Below are 15,486 nucleotides of genomic sequence, written 5' to 3'. Positions count from 1 at the left end.
AAACTTCAATTATCTTATTCCTTTCGCTTTATTTATTTTCTTTTACTTCTAAAATCCTTTTTTAGCACGTTTATGATGTAAATTCAATAGTCGTTGTAATTTATTCATTTCATGTAATTTATTGTAATTGTATTTTCATATTTATTATATATCGTTCTTGTATGATTTATATTTGGCCTTTTCACATGTAAATAAACCTAAATTCCAACTTTGACCTCCAATTGAGTGCTAAATTGCTTGTCAACCGACATAGTATATATTCACATGCTAGGTTTAAAACATGTTTGTTGCATAGTATGCACACAATTGACAACATATCGAATATAAATAACTTCCCTGATCATTAATAGAGGACACTATCGAGGCGAGCGGGATTAGGTGTTCAAATAAAGACCTTCGTAATACGTTCCTTCACCCCTTACTCAGATATCTGTGAGCATCCATGTTCATTGGCATCGCGAGAGTCATTCTAGACATAGAATGCTAAGGGTAACAAATTTCTTAGTGTTCATGTCACTACTTTGTGTCTTGACATGACATAAAGTATTCGAACGGTTCAAATTTTCCATAAAAATTGGTGGCGACTCCACAAATGTAGGCTTTAATTTCTCAAACCATTCACCGGTTTCAATGCCTTTCAAATCGGGTGATGTCACCATCTCGATTTCCTGAGGCAGTGAATCAGAACTACCTTTAAGTAACACTTTATATAAATAACATGTTTAGTGAATTACATAATGAATAAAAGAAATACAAGTGATCTCCGTACTTGGTTACTACTACATCTATGCTATCTACAGCACGACCAAGCAACTCGACTTCAACTCCGTGTCTCGGCCCATGATCCCGCGCTGTACCAAATGCAAACATGTACTCAAACTGCTCCCCATATGATCGTAAATATCATATGGATCAACACATGCCACCTCGAAAATAGGTGACAATTACAACAACCAACACCCGTCAGTTTCAATAATATAAATATCTAAACACGACACAAATGTATGAATATGCAATACGACATACAATGCATAAGACACAATGCTACATCCATGACAACTACACAGTTATCTCACCGATACCGGGGACACACCCACGGTACCACAACCGGTGATGGCACCGCAGCACCGCCCACCAAACAGCCAGCCCGCAGTCCGTAAAAATAGGTACTCGGAGCACACCCGTGGTACCGAGTCCGGACGCTAACCGAACTTCTGCCAGGCGTTGTGACACCGCACGAGCCCTTCCATAACTCAAGACATTAACACACACGTCCCTCTTGGAGTGGGAAGCTCGAAGAGACGGCCAAAGCGTAAAACGACCTCCCATTCCCCAACCACCTCCATTGTCCACTACAAGCACATGTATCACAATATTGTGAATCTCAAGATGCCAAATATACTTGTATCAACAATTGCTCATTCCTCATGTTATAATGCATTTTGTAACACCCCGTATTTTTATCAATCTTTTATAAATTCTTCTTATTTTAAGTTATATTTTGTTGGATTTTTAAACTACCAGACCACCTTTCGTAGAATGGAAAAAAATTCACTTTTTCATTTTTCACAATAACTTTGTTTTAAAGCTCCTCTCTTAATATTTCATGTTATTTTTAATTGATTTTATTTTCCAGCTCAACTTAAGACAGATGAAAATCTTTCATTTAATATCGTGATCTGACGTTGCCTATGCGATTCGAAGGGAAGAGCACGAAGTTTGAACTTACCAATTGAAGTTGAAGCTAGATTGGACACGAATCTAGTCGATCGAGCCAAGGGTCGCAAGACACTCCATTTTTCTAACCTGACTTCAATAGGACTATTATGGTTTATCAAAAATGATATTTTCATATTAAAATGTAGTTTCTAAGATATTTAAGTTTTTAAATATTACTTTACACAAATTTCAAAACTAAGTTGTCAAATTAATCTGTTTGTGATACGTTAATAAAACGTCTTTTATTAACCTAAGTTAAAATTATCAACTATGTGTGTAAAACTTGTTTAGTTAAGATGTTTATCTTTGTCATAAACTATATAAATCTTCCATTTTATAATAACTTTGAACTGGTTTAACGCCGTGACACTCTGTCGTTTTCAAATATTAAAGATATTATATTTCACATTACTAACACGTTATCATCGTTATATTATGTGGTGATTATTACCGACGTGTGACCGGACCTAGTTGTTATATTAGTCGAGCCTCGTATGTTCAGTTACACCATTAATAACATGAAATTTATTTTAATTTAAGATTTACTTCTTAATGATATTTGATTTCGAAAATATGATCTTCGTATTTATAAAATTCCGAAAATTAATCTTAAGATATAAAACCGAGTCAGTTAGGTGACGTTTTATAAAACCGAGAAATAAGGCCAATGTGAGTCTCCTATCCGACTTGCCACACGTCCCTCCTCAACTCTTATGTGTAACCAACATGTAAACCCAATTGATTATTTATTCTCACCAACTCCATCTTATCTATATAAATTCAGAAGACAATACTCATTGTACAGCGCGCCATGTCATAAATGCATTTTTTTTTTTTGGAAAATCCAGGTTATGGTGGGATCCATGAGTGCGCAACGTATTTAATTTTTCAGATATCTGTCTTTTCGAACATGCGCTAAATTCCGTGTCGCAACAGATTATATAAAATAATCTTATGGAATACTTCTTCGAATTAATATTATGATAAAATTTTATACATTCCGTGTAAAGAAAATGCATAACATTTACGCAGAATTAATTACAAATGCGAGTAAATGTGATTAAATTACATAGTTTTTAAAACAAAATTACACAATAAAATTACATAATTTCAACAAGGAATTACAGTTATATACGGGATCGAACCTACAACATAAATGAATTACAAAAATAAATTACATGTATTTTTGTTAATATTATTGTACCACAAATTCACAACATAATTTTTTAAAACTACAGGGTACAAATTTTTTTTTTCAAAAAACAATAATGACGGCATATGTACTTGAAATATAAAACTCGACATCATAATTATCAGCCGCGCACACCGAAATTGGTAGGTGACAATGATAGGAAACCGAGTTAATACGACATTTAAAGATATTTTTAATTTTTTTTACTCTAAAAAAACAAATAAATAAATTTTATTTTAATTTACAAGTGATTAAAAAAAATTTAGTAAAATTTTTTTAATAAATTTTTTAATAAATAATTCACAATTGTTATAACAAATATTGTTTAAATAATAAAAACACGATAAGGTAAGTCGAATAAATTAAATAACTTAAATATTTTTTAAAACTAGATAGTACGATGTTGTTGAGCGCTTAGTGAGAGATCTATATGCCGAATATGGTGAAACTCTTACTGATGTTAATCCGTCTGTAACTGGAAATGAACATTCACGCGGTAGTTGTGGTTTTAACGCATCCTATTTACGTGGAGAATGTTCATTTCCAGTTAGATCACTGATCACTGATATAAAACAATTAGATAATTACAATAGAAATGTAAAAATAAAATATTTATCAAAAAAACATTCATACCATCCTAAATACAAACCCGTGCAATTTTGCACGGGTTTAAAACTAGTTTATTTAAAGAAAACAAAATTCACCTTTCCTCTTATTACATCACTAGTGTAAGACCCGTGAAAATTCACGGGGCTGTATTAAATTTTTAGAAATTAAATCTATTTATTAAATTTGTGAGATGTTTGTAATACGGTTTATTTATATAGATAGTTTTGATGCCCGAGTCTCGCTCGACATATAAATGTTTATCTTTTAGATCTCTGAGACCCATCTATATAAACATATAATCTATATAAACATATAAAACAACAACCATATGACGTCATCTTTTCCCGCCTACTAAGGATTCATTAGAGTCAAGACTCAACCCTAGACTATCGCTGCTTTTAACCATTTTTCTATACAATCACTTCTGCACTTTTGCCTCTTCACTGCCCTCATATTTTCCCATCTTTCTCTAAATCTAAATCTAAATCTCTCTTCATTTTTCAATCGTTAGTATATTGGAAGTTTTCATGCATAATTTCATCCAAGATTGTTTTTAATCGGCTAAATGCATACACTTGCTCTACCCAACAATCATCGATTTTCACAAGGTGAGATTTCATTTGAAGCATTTCTTTACGAATTTACAATCAGGTCAGTTTTTTTTTTATCACTGCCCATATAATTAATATTGATGAAAAAAATCATTCAAGAAAAGAGTTCATATTTCTTTGTAACCATTTGCAATTATTAGGATGATATTAGGCCCATTAGGGTTTAGTAGTGACGGCTACCATGTTAAGATTATAGAAGGGGAGAGAATTGCATAAATGATTTGTATTGATAATAGTTGTGTTATTGATATAACTAGAATGATCGGTATTTATAATACCTTACATAAAACCCTAAGCATTACTGAAACCCTAGAGACAGCCAGATGTAGCCGTCACTACTAAACCCTAATGGGCCTAATATCATCCTAATAGCAATCAATTTAGTTCCTTATATTCATGAAAGTTTAATGCAAATTAGAATTTCATGATCAAGAAGTTTACCCGTATATTGAGTGTATATATATGATTTAAGTTTAAATTTGATTAGTTGATCAGATTTTTTAAGGCTATTGTCTGTTGATAAATGGAGAAAATGATCTTTTTATCTATTCTCGACATTTTTTTCTTTTTTTGACATTGATTGTATGTATTAGGATGATATTATCAGAGCCTCTTTCCTGAGGTCTCTAAATACGCTTCCGCTTTCTTGCCGGTGGGCGACAATATATAATGTCCACCGGCGGGATTCCGTTACCTATACAAATTATTTTAAAAAAAAAAAAATTTTAAAAAGACAAAGCTTTTCATTTGTTCTGCGTTCTTTAGAACATTAATTAATAATGGTAGATTGGTTTCTAGTGGAGCAATAGTATTTTGTTATTGCAGCTTCCCTTTACGCCAAAATTTAGAGGGATTTAATGCTTTCCCCTAAATTAAAAAAAAAAAAAAGGATTTTGTTTGTCTTTGAATCTGGTTTAACTCTTTTCAATTCCGTTAAGGTGGTGTCTAAACCAATTTGGAGTCCGAAAAAATTAACGTTCTCCAAATATTGAAATTAACGGATAATTTTCCGTCTTGATGAAATTTGTTTAGGTCCGATTTGTGTTCCTAACAAATTGTTTGATTTTCGACAAGTCCGAAAAGCTTAACGTTCTTGTTCGAAGAAAATTTTCTAACGAGTCTTATACTCGTTTATCTTACCAACCAACCTTGCGGAGATGAAGAATTAATGAAGATTGAAGAAGACGAAGATTGACGATTTCATTTTTTTTTTTTCTTTGTATTTCTCCAATCGTAAAGTTCGTACTACGTACTGCCTTTACGATTGCGGGAGGGTATTAGGAGAGTGGGCCTATACTAGGCCCGGCTACCATTAGGGTTCACTATATTAGGTTTAGGGTTTCATTAATTTGGGAGGTATTATAAATACCTCACCATATCGATGTAACTGATCAACGACAATCAATAATACAATTCCCTTATTATGCAATTATCTCCATCTGGCTGTCTCTAGGGTTTCAGTAATGCTTAGGGTTTTATGTAAGGTATTATAAATACCGATCATTCTAGTTATATCAATAACACAACTATTATCAATACAAATCATTTATGCAATTCTCTCCCCTTCTATAATCTTAACATGGTATCAGAGCCTCGTTCTTGAGGTCTCTATAAACCGCTTCCGCATTCTTACCGGTGGGTGGCCGGAAATTTACACCCACCGGTAGGATCTTCAACCACAAATAATAATTGCTATTTAAAAAAAAAAAAAAATCGTCCACTGATGGTGATGGCAATTTGATAAAATACCATTGAAGTTATCCATTGAAGTTATCAGATATGCTTTCTGTGACATTCAAATGGATATGTTTCCGTTTGATCGAAATTTGTCATTCCCAGATTTCTTTTTGCTGAAAAAAAAAAAAAGCTTCTAATAATGTTTTTATCCTTTTATCGAGATTGCTCTAAAAGAAAATTTTCGATTTTTTATCAAGGTGGTACAAAAGAAAAGAAAAACTGGCGAGTTACGCAAGAAAATTGTCTATCAGAGCCTCACGGTTCTTGAGGCCAATACGAAATTCCGCTGCCCTGCCGGTGGACATATGATTTACTACGTCCACCGGCGGGATCTTTCGTTCATAAATTATTATTCGATTCGATTTACTTTAACAAAAAAAAAAAAAAAAAAAAAAAAAAAAAAATTGGTCTGCCGTGCGCAATATCGTTTTCTGGCAATACACATTATGCTCTTGAATTGTTGCGTGGAATTGCATATTTGCATGACTTATAGAATTTATCTATGGTGATTTGTTCGTTGTTGGTGTGGCACACCATTTTGGATACAGATTGCTTTGTCATCCAAAATGGACGGCAGTACTAGTTTTTCCAAAAACAAAAAAAAAAAAAAAAAAAAAATTCTTTCTTTTCCTTTGAAATTTAATTAATCGTCTTTTACTTCGTTAAAAGTGGTACTTGATTTATTTGGAGTCCGAAAAAATTAACGTTCTCCAGATCTTAAAATTGACGGATAATTTTCCGTTTTATCGATATTTGTCAGGTTCGATTAGGGTTCCTGCAAATTAACTCATAACTTCGACAAGTCCGAAAAAATTAACGTTCTTGTTCGAATAAATTTCTAGCGAGTCTTTATACTCGTTTATCTTACCACTTTTCGAAGACGAAGATGATTGATGAAGATCGAAAAAGATGAAGATTGAAGATTTCATTTTTTCTTTTTATATTTTCTTTGTATTTCTCCAATCGTAAAGTTCGTACTACTTACTGCCTTTACGATTGCGGGAGGGTATTAGGATGATATTAGGCCCATTAGGGTTTAGTAGTGACGGCTACATCTGGCTGTCTCTAGGGTTTCAGTAATGCTTAGGGTTTTATGTAAGGTATTATAAATACCGATCATTCTAGTTATATCAATAACACAACTATTATCAATACAAATCATTTATGCAATTCTCTCCCCTTCTATAATCTTAACAGTATGACATAACCGTCATGTTCTGATCAACTAATCAGATTTATTTACTCGCAGATAACTGTGAGAGATTACTCCAATGATTTTTCAATTGGGTACATGAATAAATTCGTTGTTAAAAAAAGCAGGTAATTCTGATGATGCAGCATGTTAGTCTTTTGTTAACCCTTCTCAATATTCTTAAGTAAGCCCTTCTTCCCTGTTTTTATCTCTTTGTTTTTTGTTTTTATTTTGTCGATATTATGGTGTTGCTTTGTATTAATTATTTAATCCGTGTCGATCATTTGTTTGTCTTTGATCAAAATACCTTTCACAAAAAAAAAAAGGGAAACAACTGATTGGGACAAAGGGGTACAATTTTGTGTTGAACTATATGTGCATGTCGTTCAATCCATATTCGGTAGCCTATAAAAATTATCAGTTTGCCAATTTTATAAGTGTTGTTAATTCCTTAGTTTTTTAATCAAACTAGACTACATTGCTCCTATCAATTACTCTCAATTTCAACTATTTTACGTTAACATAGCTATGAAAAAGGATGGGTATGAATGTACCAAACTATTATGTACCTTCATTCTCTTCATTATTCTTTGCTGACTGCTGTTCATCCTCTCAACTCCTAAAAACTCTACTACTCAATCAGAATCTTTTGCTTAATGAAGCAATAAGCAACAGATTCACCATGTCCCTGCTGATTATAATAAAGAGAACGTATTTTCCCTAATTTTTTAGGGTTGATATATTTTCAATTAGTTAGGAGTAATTATAAATTATTAATTTGATGATATTTATACAAGTTTTTTTTCTTTTTTTTTTAACAGAAGAGTTATTGCATGTTTCATTAGGCCTTTGTGCAATTTCACATGTAATTTTATAATTTTATGTTGTGTTCTTTTATGTACAATCAACGATGTCCAATGTAATGGAAGTTTGAGACGAACTTAGTATTATTTCGACTCACATTCTCTTGAAGTGACAGACATCCAAAATTAACCCTTTAATCTTTATTGTGCAATTCAAATTACTCGTCGCCACTCTTATTGTCTTATAGTTTTGCCTTTATTGATCTCTACAGTTTTAATGGGACTGCATTTAAGAGATGAACTACTGAGGTCTCTAAATTAGTGATGAACAAGGGTAAATTCCATATAAGAGACTATTCTATTCATTTTCTTATAGACAATTTGAATCATCACGTAACTATTGTATATTTGTATTTAATTTATGAATTCATGGTTTGCCTACATATAGAGCTTATTTGTTTGATTTCATAAAAAATGTGTGAAAGCATAGACAATTTGAATCATCATGTATATATTGTCGCTTTGCCTAGATGTAGAACTCATGGAAGCAAGTGCATCCTTATGTTGATTTTTAAATACATGTGTGAACTTATAGTACTCTTTAGCTGTGTTCTGTTTCATGTGGAATAAAAGAAGCTTTTATCATTTTCAGTACAACGGTTAAACCATTTGTTTTGGCAGAAATTTATATTTATAATGAAATGGGAGTGAAGGCATAGAAGATATATATTCAAAACATTTTTTTTTACTTAAGGCCTGATCATTGGATATTGCATCCTACATTCCTACTCTTATGGATATTTTTACGGCAAAGTTCATTTTTTTTTTTTTTTTTTTGATGACGAGGGGTTGAATCCCCCCGGGCCCATGCATTCCCGCACCACCACATGGACCATGTAAGCCACCCCGTTCGGGGGCTGCAGTGGCCAAGTGATCATCGCCCCAGCTGGGAGTCGAACCCGGGACCTCTCAACTCCTGCATTTCTGCAAGCTTCAAGGTTTAACCCGGCAAAGTTCATTGTTGGTTCACTTGGTTGTATGTTTTCGAGTTTGTTCAATGATGCTACAACATGAAGTTTAATCCCTTTATTTTTCGGTTTATTTAGTCAATTTTACCAAAAAGCATGGTATCTACTCTTTTACCAGAAAACAGGACCGAACAAATATGAATCTTTAGCTCAATTATGAATCGCAATATAATATAACGTTGCTTATGATGATGCGTTTTATATAACATAATTTAAGACTGCTAGATCATGCGAGTCTTTCATTCTCCCATTGCCCCTATAAACTCTCTGCAATTTCATATATCATATCTTAATCTATTAATAGTTTCATCCTCTCCAGATCTATAATGTCTTCCGACAAGCGTTACATGTTGGTTTTATACGAAATGAATAGACTTGTGATGCTTCTAGGGCCATATGGGAAAACCAAGAACCTATTTTTCCATGAGGTAATGTTCTTATCCCTTAGCAAGTGGAGAAAACAGATTCTTATTGGCATTCATTAAACGAGGCAATTTACAGCCAAACGGCTTTGGTTTCATGAAAATTATCACAGACGCTGCAGTTACCAATGGGAGTGGATGAGTTTAAGCGTGGTTGTGTACAATGGTCATCAAGTGGAGAGGATGTGGAAATTGTGGTAGCTTAGACAACCGAGTTGGGGCTGTTAATGCCAAGACAATTTGGAGTGGAAAAAGTCATTTTGGAGTCAAGATTGATCCATTTTAGTCTCACACAAGTTATATTCGGGAATATTGGTAAGGTGGTGGTTGTCATATAAGGCGCTTCTTTTAATAATACTGAGTATTTTTTTTTTTAAATGATATAAGACCATAATGTAATTGTTCATTTGAATTAATATTTAATATTGTACTGGAAAAATGAAACTACTAAGTTGTACCATGTACATGTAATCTATAAATTTGTTTTGGATACAATAGTATACTCTATTATATAGAGGACGCAGAAATGATGAGACTGAAAAATTTAGTCTAATCAGTGAAGAAAGAGTGCACCTCTATCTGACTGTGTGTGACTATTTCTATAATTTTATGTATTGGCAGCAACATTAGTTTTTTTTTTTTTTTTCCGTTCAAATCATTCTAATTAAGAGGTTTTACCGTAAATACTTGTGAAAATAGGCTTTATACAAGTATATTTTAACTACCTTTTTTTTTTACTAAAATAGATCATCATTCTACGGTAGTTATTTTACGCAATTTTTATATAGAATCCTTTTACAAATGACTAACTGTTGTAAGGGTACTATGTAAATTTCTTCCCAATTCCTTTCTTTTACATACCCGTGCAACTTGCACGGGTCCTAAACTAGTATTATGAATAAAACGGATCAAATAATACCTTATTTATTAAGATAGGACAATTATTTTGCCATCCCTAATCGATTTTAACTGTTAAATGAGAATTTGTGATATAGTTTTCTATTAAAGTAAAAATATTTTGATACTAAAATGGGTTCATAATTCCTGAGCCTTGGACGCAAAATAAAAATACAATTAACATTGTTAAGTTGCTGAATTGAGGACAATTCATTAACTGTCTTAAAATCCTAATTGTCACAGTTTCTTTAAGACTCGTACTACTCCCTCTGTCCCGGTCATTTGTTGTCCTTTTCCATTTTGGGGTGTCTCAGTCATTTGTTGTCCTTTCTATTTTAAGAATAAATTTGATGTGTAATTTGATCATTCCTACTAAATATATTCCACTTGTCATTTAGTAATTGGCCCCCTCCCCTTTCCTTGGTCTTTGTGCCAAAATCAAAGGACAACAAATGACCGGGACGGAGGGAGTATAAATTAGTGTCTACCAGGATTCAAACCCGCGTTTAACTACAAATATTAATACGTGAATAACGTGATTGGTCCTTACCACTAAGATACTAATAACTGAATGCTACTTGAAGATGCAAACTAAACAATTTCAAACCTGTATTTTGGAAACGTAAAAAAACAAAATAAAAAAATAAAAAATGAAGAAATAGAAAAGGTTGTAAACTAAAATGCCCTTTACTGTTGTTAATCCAAAATCCATACTTTTGCGATTAAACATAACCTAATTAAATGTCTTCTTTCTCTAACCACACCACTTTCTATAAACTACCATCGTGAACACTACACCTCTGGGCTCTGACCAACATCAAAATTGCAGGATCACATCACCATCTCCGATTTACCCAACAACTCTATTTTTCCAAAGATTCCACGAAGGGCACAAACCATAGAATTCCCAAAAAAAATCCCAGGAAACCATCGATTTCACATGTATTTCGACACGATTCTTCGATTCCAAAAATGATACGAAGTACTAATTGGATGGCGTCCAATTTTTGATTAATTGCTACGAAGTACCTAAATGGCGTAGAGAATCAGTTAATTGCTACGAAGTACACGATTCTTCGTTCGCTGAGATAGAGTTTTTGATTAATGAATGAAAAAGATGCAAATTTGTGAAGGCAAACCTGGTGTATAAGTTGGTGATAAGATGAACAAAGGTTTTAGTGGATTGTTGTGAATTGAAATTTTATTTTGAGGAGAGAATGAGAGGATTGATTTGCTGAGATATCCATGGCGGTAGGTAGAAGTTTTAGAGACTACAGCTGTTTTGGAAATAGGGAGGATTAATTGTTCATTGTTATTCTCAAGTAGCATAGAGAATGACAAAGGCTTAGGGTAATTCAACGTCAGATTTAATTGATTTAATTGGGCTTTGAATTTTTTTTTCTTTTTTCTTTGTGTGTGCTGATGTGGGCATATTGCAAAACCGTGATTGGCTCAAACAAAACTGATTTTGTGAGTTGAATGTGAGAGCTACATTAGCTTAATTCTCAAAGGAGATTGTGCCATGTCAGCAGTTTTACAAGATTCTTTTATATATATAATGATTCTTCTAATTAAAACAAAACAAAAGAAGAGGCCTTTTCATCTCCTCCTTTGTTCTTATCACCACTAATAAAATGAAAAATATTAATAATAATAATAAAAATATTAATAGTAACCTACCCTTTCATTCATCTCATTAAAATGAGATTATTTTAGCCAGTCCCAAATTTAATTGCTCTTCTTTTCCAATTGCCAACATATATTTCGTTGAGGTAATAATTATCAGCCCAAATGTCATGTTTAATCGCTGCTCTTCTATAAATTCCGTCTTACTGTTATTATCTTTTCATTTCATTAAAGGTATTGATATTTATTCCTTGCAAAGTCAATTTTTCAGATTTTAAACTTTTAGTATTTTGTTTAAAACTTATATGCATGTCAATTTCTAGTAAGATCTTGATATAAGAACAAATTTACTTTAATTTCTAGTTAAAAACGAATTATTTTGAGTTATTATTAGTTGGTGTAATTGAAAATTTTATGGTAGTAGTTGGGCATGGATGTTTCTGCCGAGAAGAAGAAGGACAAGATCCGACAGCGGAAGTTGGTACCGGTTTTATCGACTCAGCATAACCGTCCCATTTTGGTGCTTTGATGAATATATCTAACCCCTTTAATAGGGTGGGTAAATTAACAATTTTATTTAATTATTTTATAAACTTGCATGTTGATTGGTTTGGGTGATTAATTGTTAAATGTTGATTCATGTGTTTAATTGTGTTTTATTAATATTATTTTCAATCAAATCAACACATATAAATGGGTGAGTTTGAAAATAAATTTTTACTTTTAAGCCTCGTTTGGTTGCCCACCAAATTCATGGGAATTCTAAAATTCCATGAATTGTGGTTTTTGGAGGTTGTTTGGTTATCCATTTTTTTGTAAAATGGGGGAGTTTCAAACTCCAAGGAGTTGGACCATGATGGAGGAATTTGACTACCTACCCCCTGATGGTCATTGGAAACTACTAGGAGAATATAACTCCAACATGGCAACCAAACGGATTCTTGTAATTCATGTGAATTTTGATGTTGGAATTAAACTCCCGTGCATTGCAAATTAACACATGCATTTGATTCCCGTATGAACCAAACGATGCCTTAGTTGAATTGTATACATCGAATGGTCTATGAGAAAACACTTGATTTTCCAAAATTTTTGTCTAATTTAAGTATAATAAAACTATAATGGTATATGGTAGTAATGGTGTAAAATTTTGGATGGTTTACTGTGTTGACCAAATTACCCTTAGTTATTAAGGGTTTGACTTGCAAAGCTATTTGTCTTAAAATAATTGATAAATAATAATTTTAAATAATTTTGGTCTATTTGGATCGAGTCACATGGGCAAATTAGGAAGCTTTGGTAAAATCTTTTTGGTATTAAGTCGTTAATATTATATTTGATAATGAATAATTAATTATTAACTAATCTTATATATATATATAACTAGGTTGAAACGCTGTGGATGCGCCATGTGTCAACCCAGCATTAATTACAAGTATTAATTACAACTGAACATTAAATATAAACATAATAAATGTTGTATAAATCTGAGCAAAATATATTATAATTTAATAAATTTTATTATAAAATTAAATTAAATAGTTATGGTGATTTGATACTAAATTTATTAAAAAATTATTTTGATATAAATTCTAAAACGTAAATAATTACGTTCATTGCGAAAAATGCTTCAAATTGAGTATAATTTTCATTATATTTATTGAAATATTTTTATTTGTAGAGATGATTAAAGTGAGTGTCTCATAATATTTTATGTTTACGTAAAAAAGACATTTTGAGAAAGTTATAAAACTTAAACCATTAAATCCTAAGAAAAATATATTTGGAAGAGTCATTGTATTTCTTAAAAACATAACTTAAAAAACTACTAAAAGATACAGAGTAAGTTTTTAAGTGGGAATGAAAAAAAATATATTGCGAAAAACTGAATAAATGTGAGATTTTGATAGGTTTAAATAGTGTGATAACGAGTATGTATGTACACAGTGATCGCGGGTGCATTTTGATGCGTGCTATTTACACAGTGTTTTAGGACCCTTTTAGCACGCATTTCTGTACTTTATTTATAGTCATTTTCTACGAATATGCCCCGTATTGCGTACTTTGGTGTTTCTTGTGTCATTTGCAGGAATGTACCCAAAGGAGCGGTATTTGAGCCTAAAACCGTCCCACAAGCTTGCATTTAAGAGATGAGTAGATTTGGAGTGGAAATGTCATTTGCATTGGAGTGCGTGAAGTCGTACTTAAGGCGTTAAAGTCAATCTAGTAGCTGCGTTGAAGAGTATGTTCGATCGAGTGTTCAAACAGGTCGATCGAAAGGAAGTCGCTCTTGGAATGCTCGATCAAAGCAGTCTCCGTGTCGTTCGATCAAGGAGCTTCTAATGGAGATGCTCGATCAAACAGTCTCGTGTCATTCGATCGAGAAGAATTAACGCAAGGAAGCTCGATCGAGAGCCCATTGTCACTCGATCGAGAAGGCTTATGTCGAGACTTTATTTATGTTATGTTATATTTATTTTATCTTAGATAATAAGTTCTCTTATTATAAATAAGAGACTACCTAGACCTAATGGGGACATCAATTACATTTCCTGTTACTTAGTATCACGTTACATTGTTTTGGGCGGCGTTCTTCGCTTCTCCGTCGGATCCCTTTGTAACTTCTTCTCTTCTCTTAGACTTTAATTCTATTTAGTTTTATTCTCAATTCCTTTCTTATTGCCCTTAATTTCTCTACTGTTATTTATTTCTCTTATGCTAGTAGATCTTATTAATTCCCTTTATGCCTCTTGATTTAGTTTATTCGTATATGATTGTTATTGCGATTATGAATATGCGTAGCTAATCCCTTTGATATGCTAGGATTAGGTAAACCGTGGTAGTAATATGTTAGGATCGACATGATTAGATTAGTTTTGCGATAAGAATTGTATTAAGCAATATAATTGTGGTTGGGTCGAGTGAATGCATGCAGGAGACCGATCAATTTAGTTACCCCCGACCTAGATCGAAAGATTGGAAGGGAAGGCTTGCTTAATTACAATAGGTGATACCTAACTAGGGCGAAAGCTAAATTAGGGAGACCCTAGGGCGATTAGAGACCGAAAGGGTATAATCGTAGGTTTAAGGACCGAAAGGTGACGACCGCGCTCTTCTTATCAATAATTTGATCGACCCAGTTGACCCGATAGTGTAGTTGCCACGGTAGACCGATTCCTAGCATATTTCTCTCTTTCCTTGTTTTTTTTCTTTTACTCTCTCAATCTCGTAGTTTAGCAAACAATTACAAATCCCCCGTTTGGTGACCAAATAAGCGAACGTAAAATAGATATCTTGCCTCCCTGTGGATCGACCCTTATTACTACCCTTTAGTAATTTGGTTTTATAAATATTATTTTTGATACTAAAACGACGGTATCAAATTTTGGCGCCGTTGCCGGGGAGGCAATTGCCCTACCTGTTTTGTCGTTTCGTTTATTTTTATTCGTCTCAGGGAATTTTTCCCTGAGGCAGCTCTTATTTTCTTCTTTAGTGCTGTCTTGATAGGTCTTTCAGGTCTTATCGGGGTACTTTCGAAGAATCCACCCATGTTCCGTTCGCCGGGGCAACAGGTGGCAGTTTGTGAGAGATGTGGTATCGTGGGACACGATGCAGTTTGCTGCCTCGCAGATTTTGACGAAGTTCATGCT

At 33.0% G+C, this 15,486-nt stretch overlaps 1 long non-coding RNA gene across 1 annotated transcript; it reads left to right on the top strand.

Annotated features, from left to right (window-relative positions):
• The first annotated feature begins 3,831 nt into the window (after positions 1-3,831).
• On the top strand, positions 3,832-9,796 carry LOC141626558 (uncharacterized). Its single transcript, XR_012536148.1, has 4 exons — positions 3,832-4,171; positions 7,118-7,244; positions 8,136-8,197; positions 9,211-9,796. It is a non-coding gene; the product is annotated as an uncharacterized LOC141626558 (long non-coding RNA).
• Positions 9,797-15,486: the final 5,690 nt, after the last annotated feature.

Source organism: Silene latifolia, chromosome Y (assembly GCF_048544455.1).
Source record: "Silene latifolia isolate original U9 population chromosome Y, ASM4854445v1, whole genome shotgun sequence".
NCBI lineage: Eukaryota > Viridiplantae > Streptophyta > Magnoliopsida > Caryophyllales > Caryophyllaceae > Silene > Silene latifolia.
This window is presented reverse-complemented; position numbering and strand designations above follow the sequence as displayed.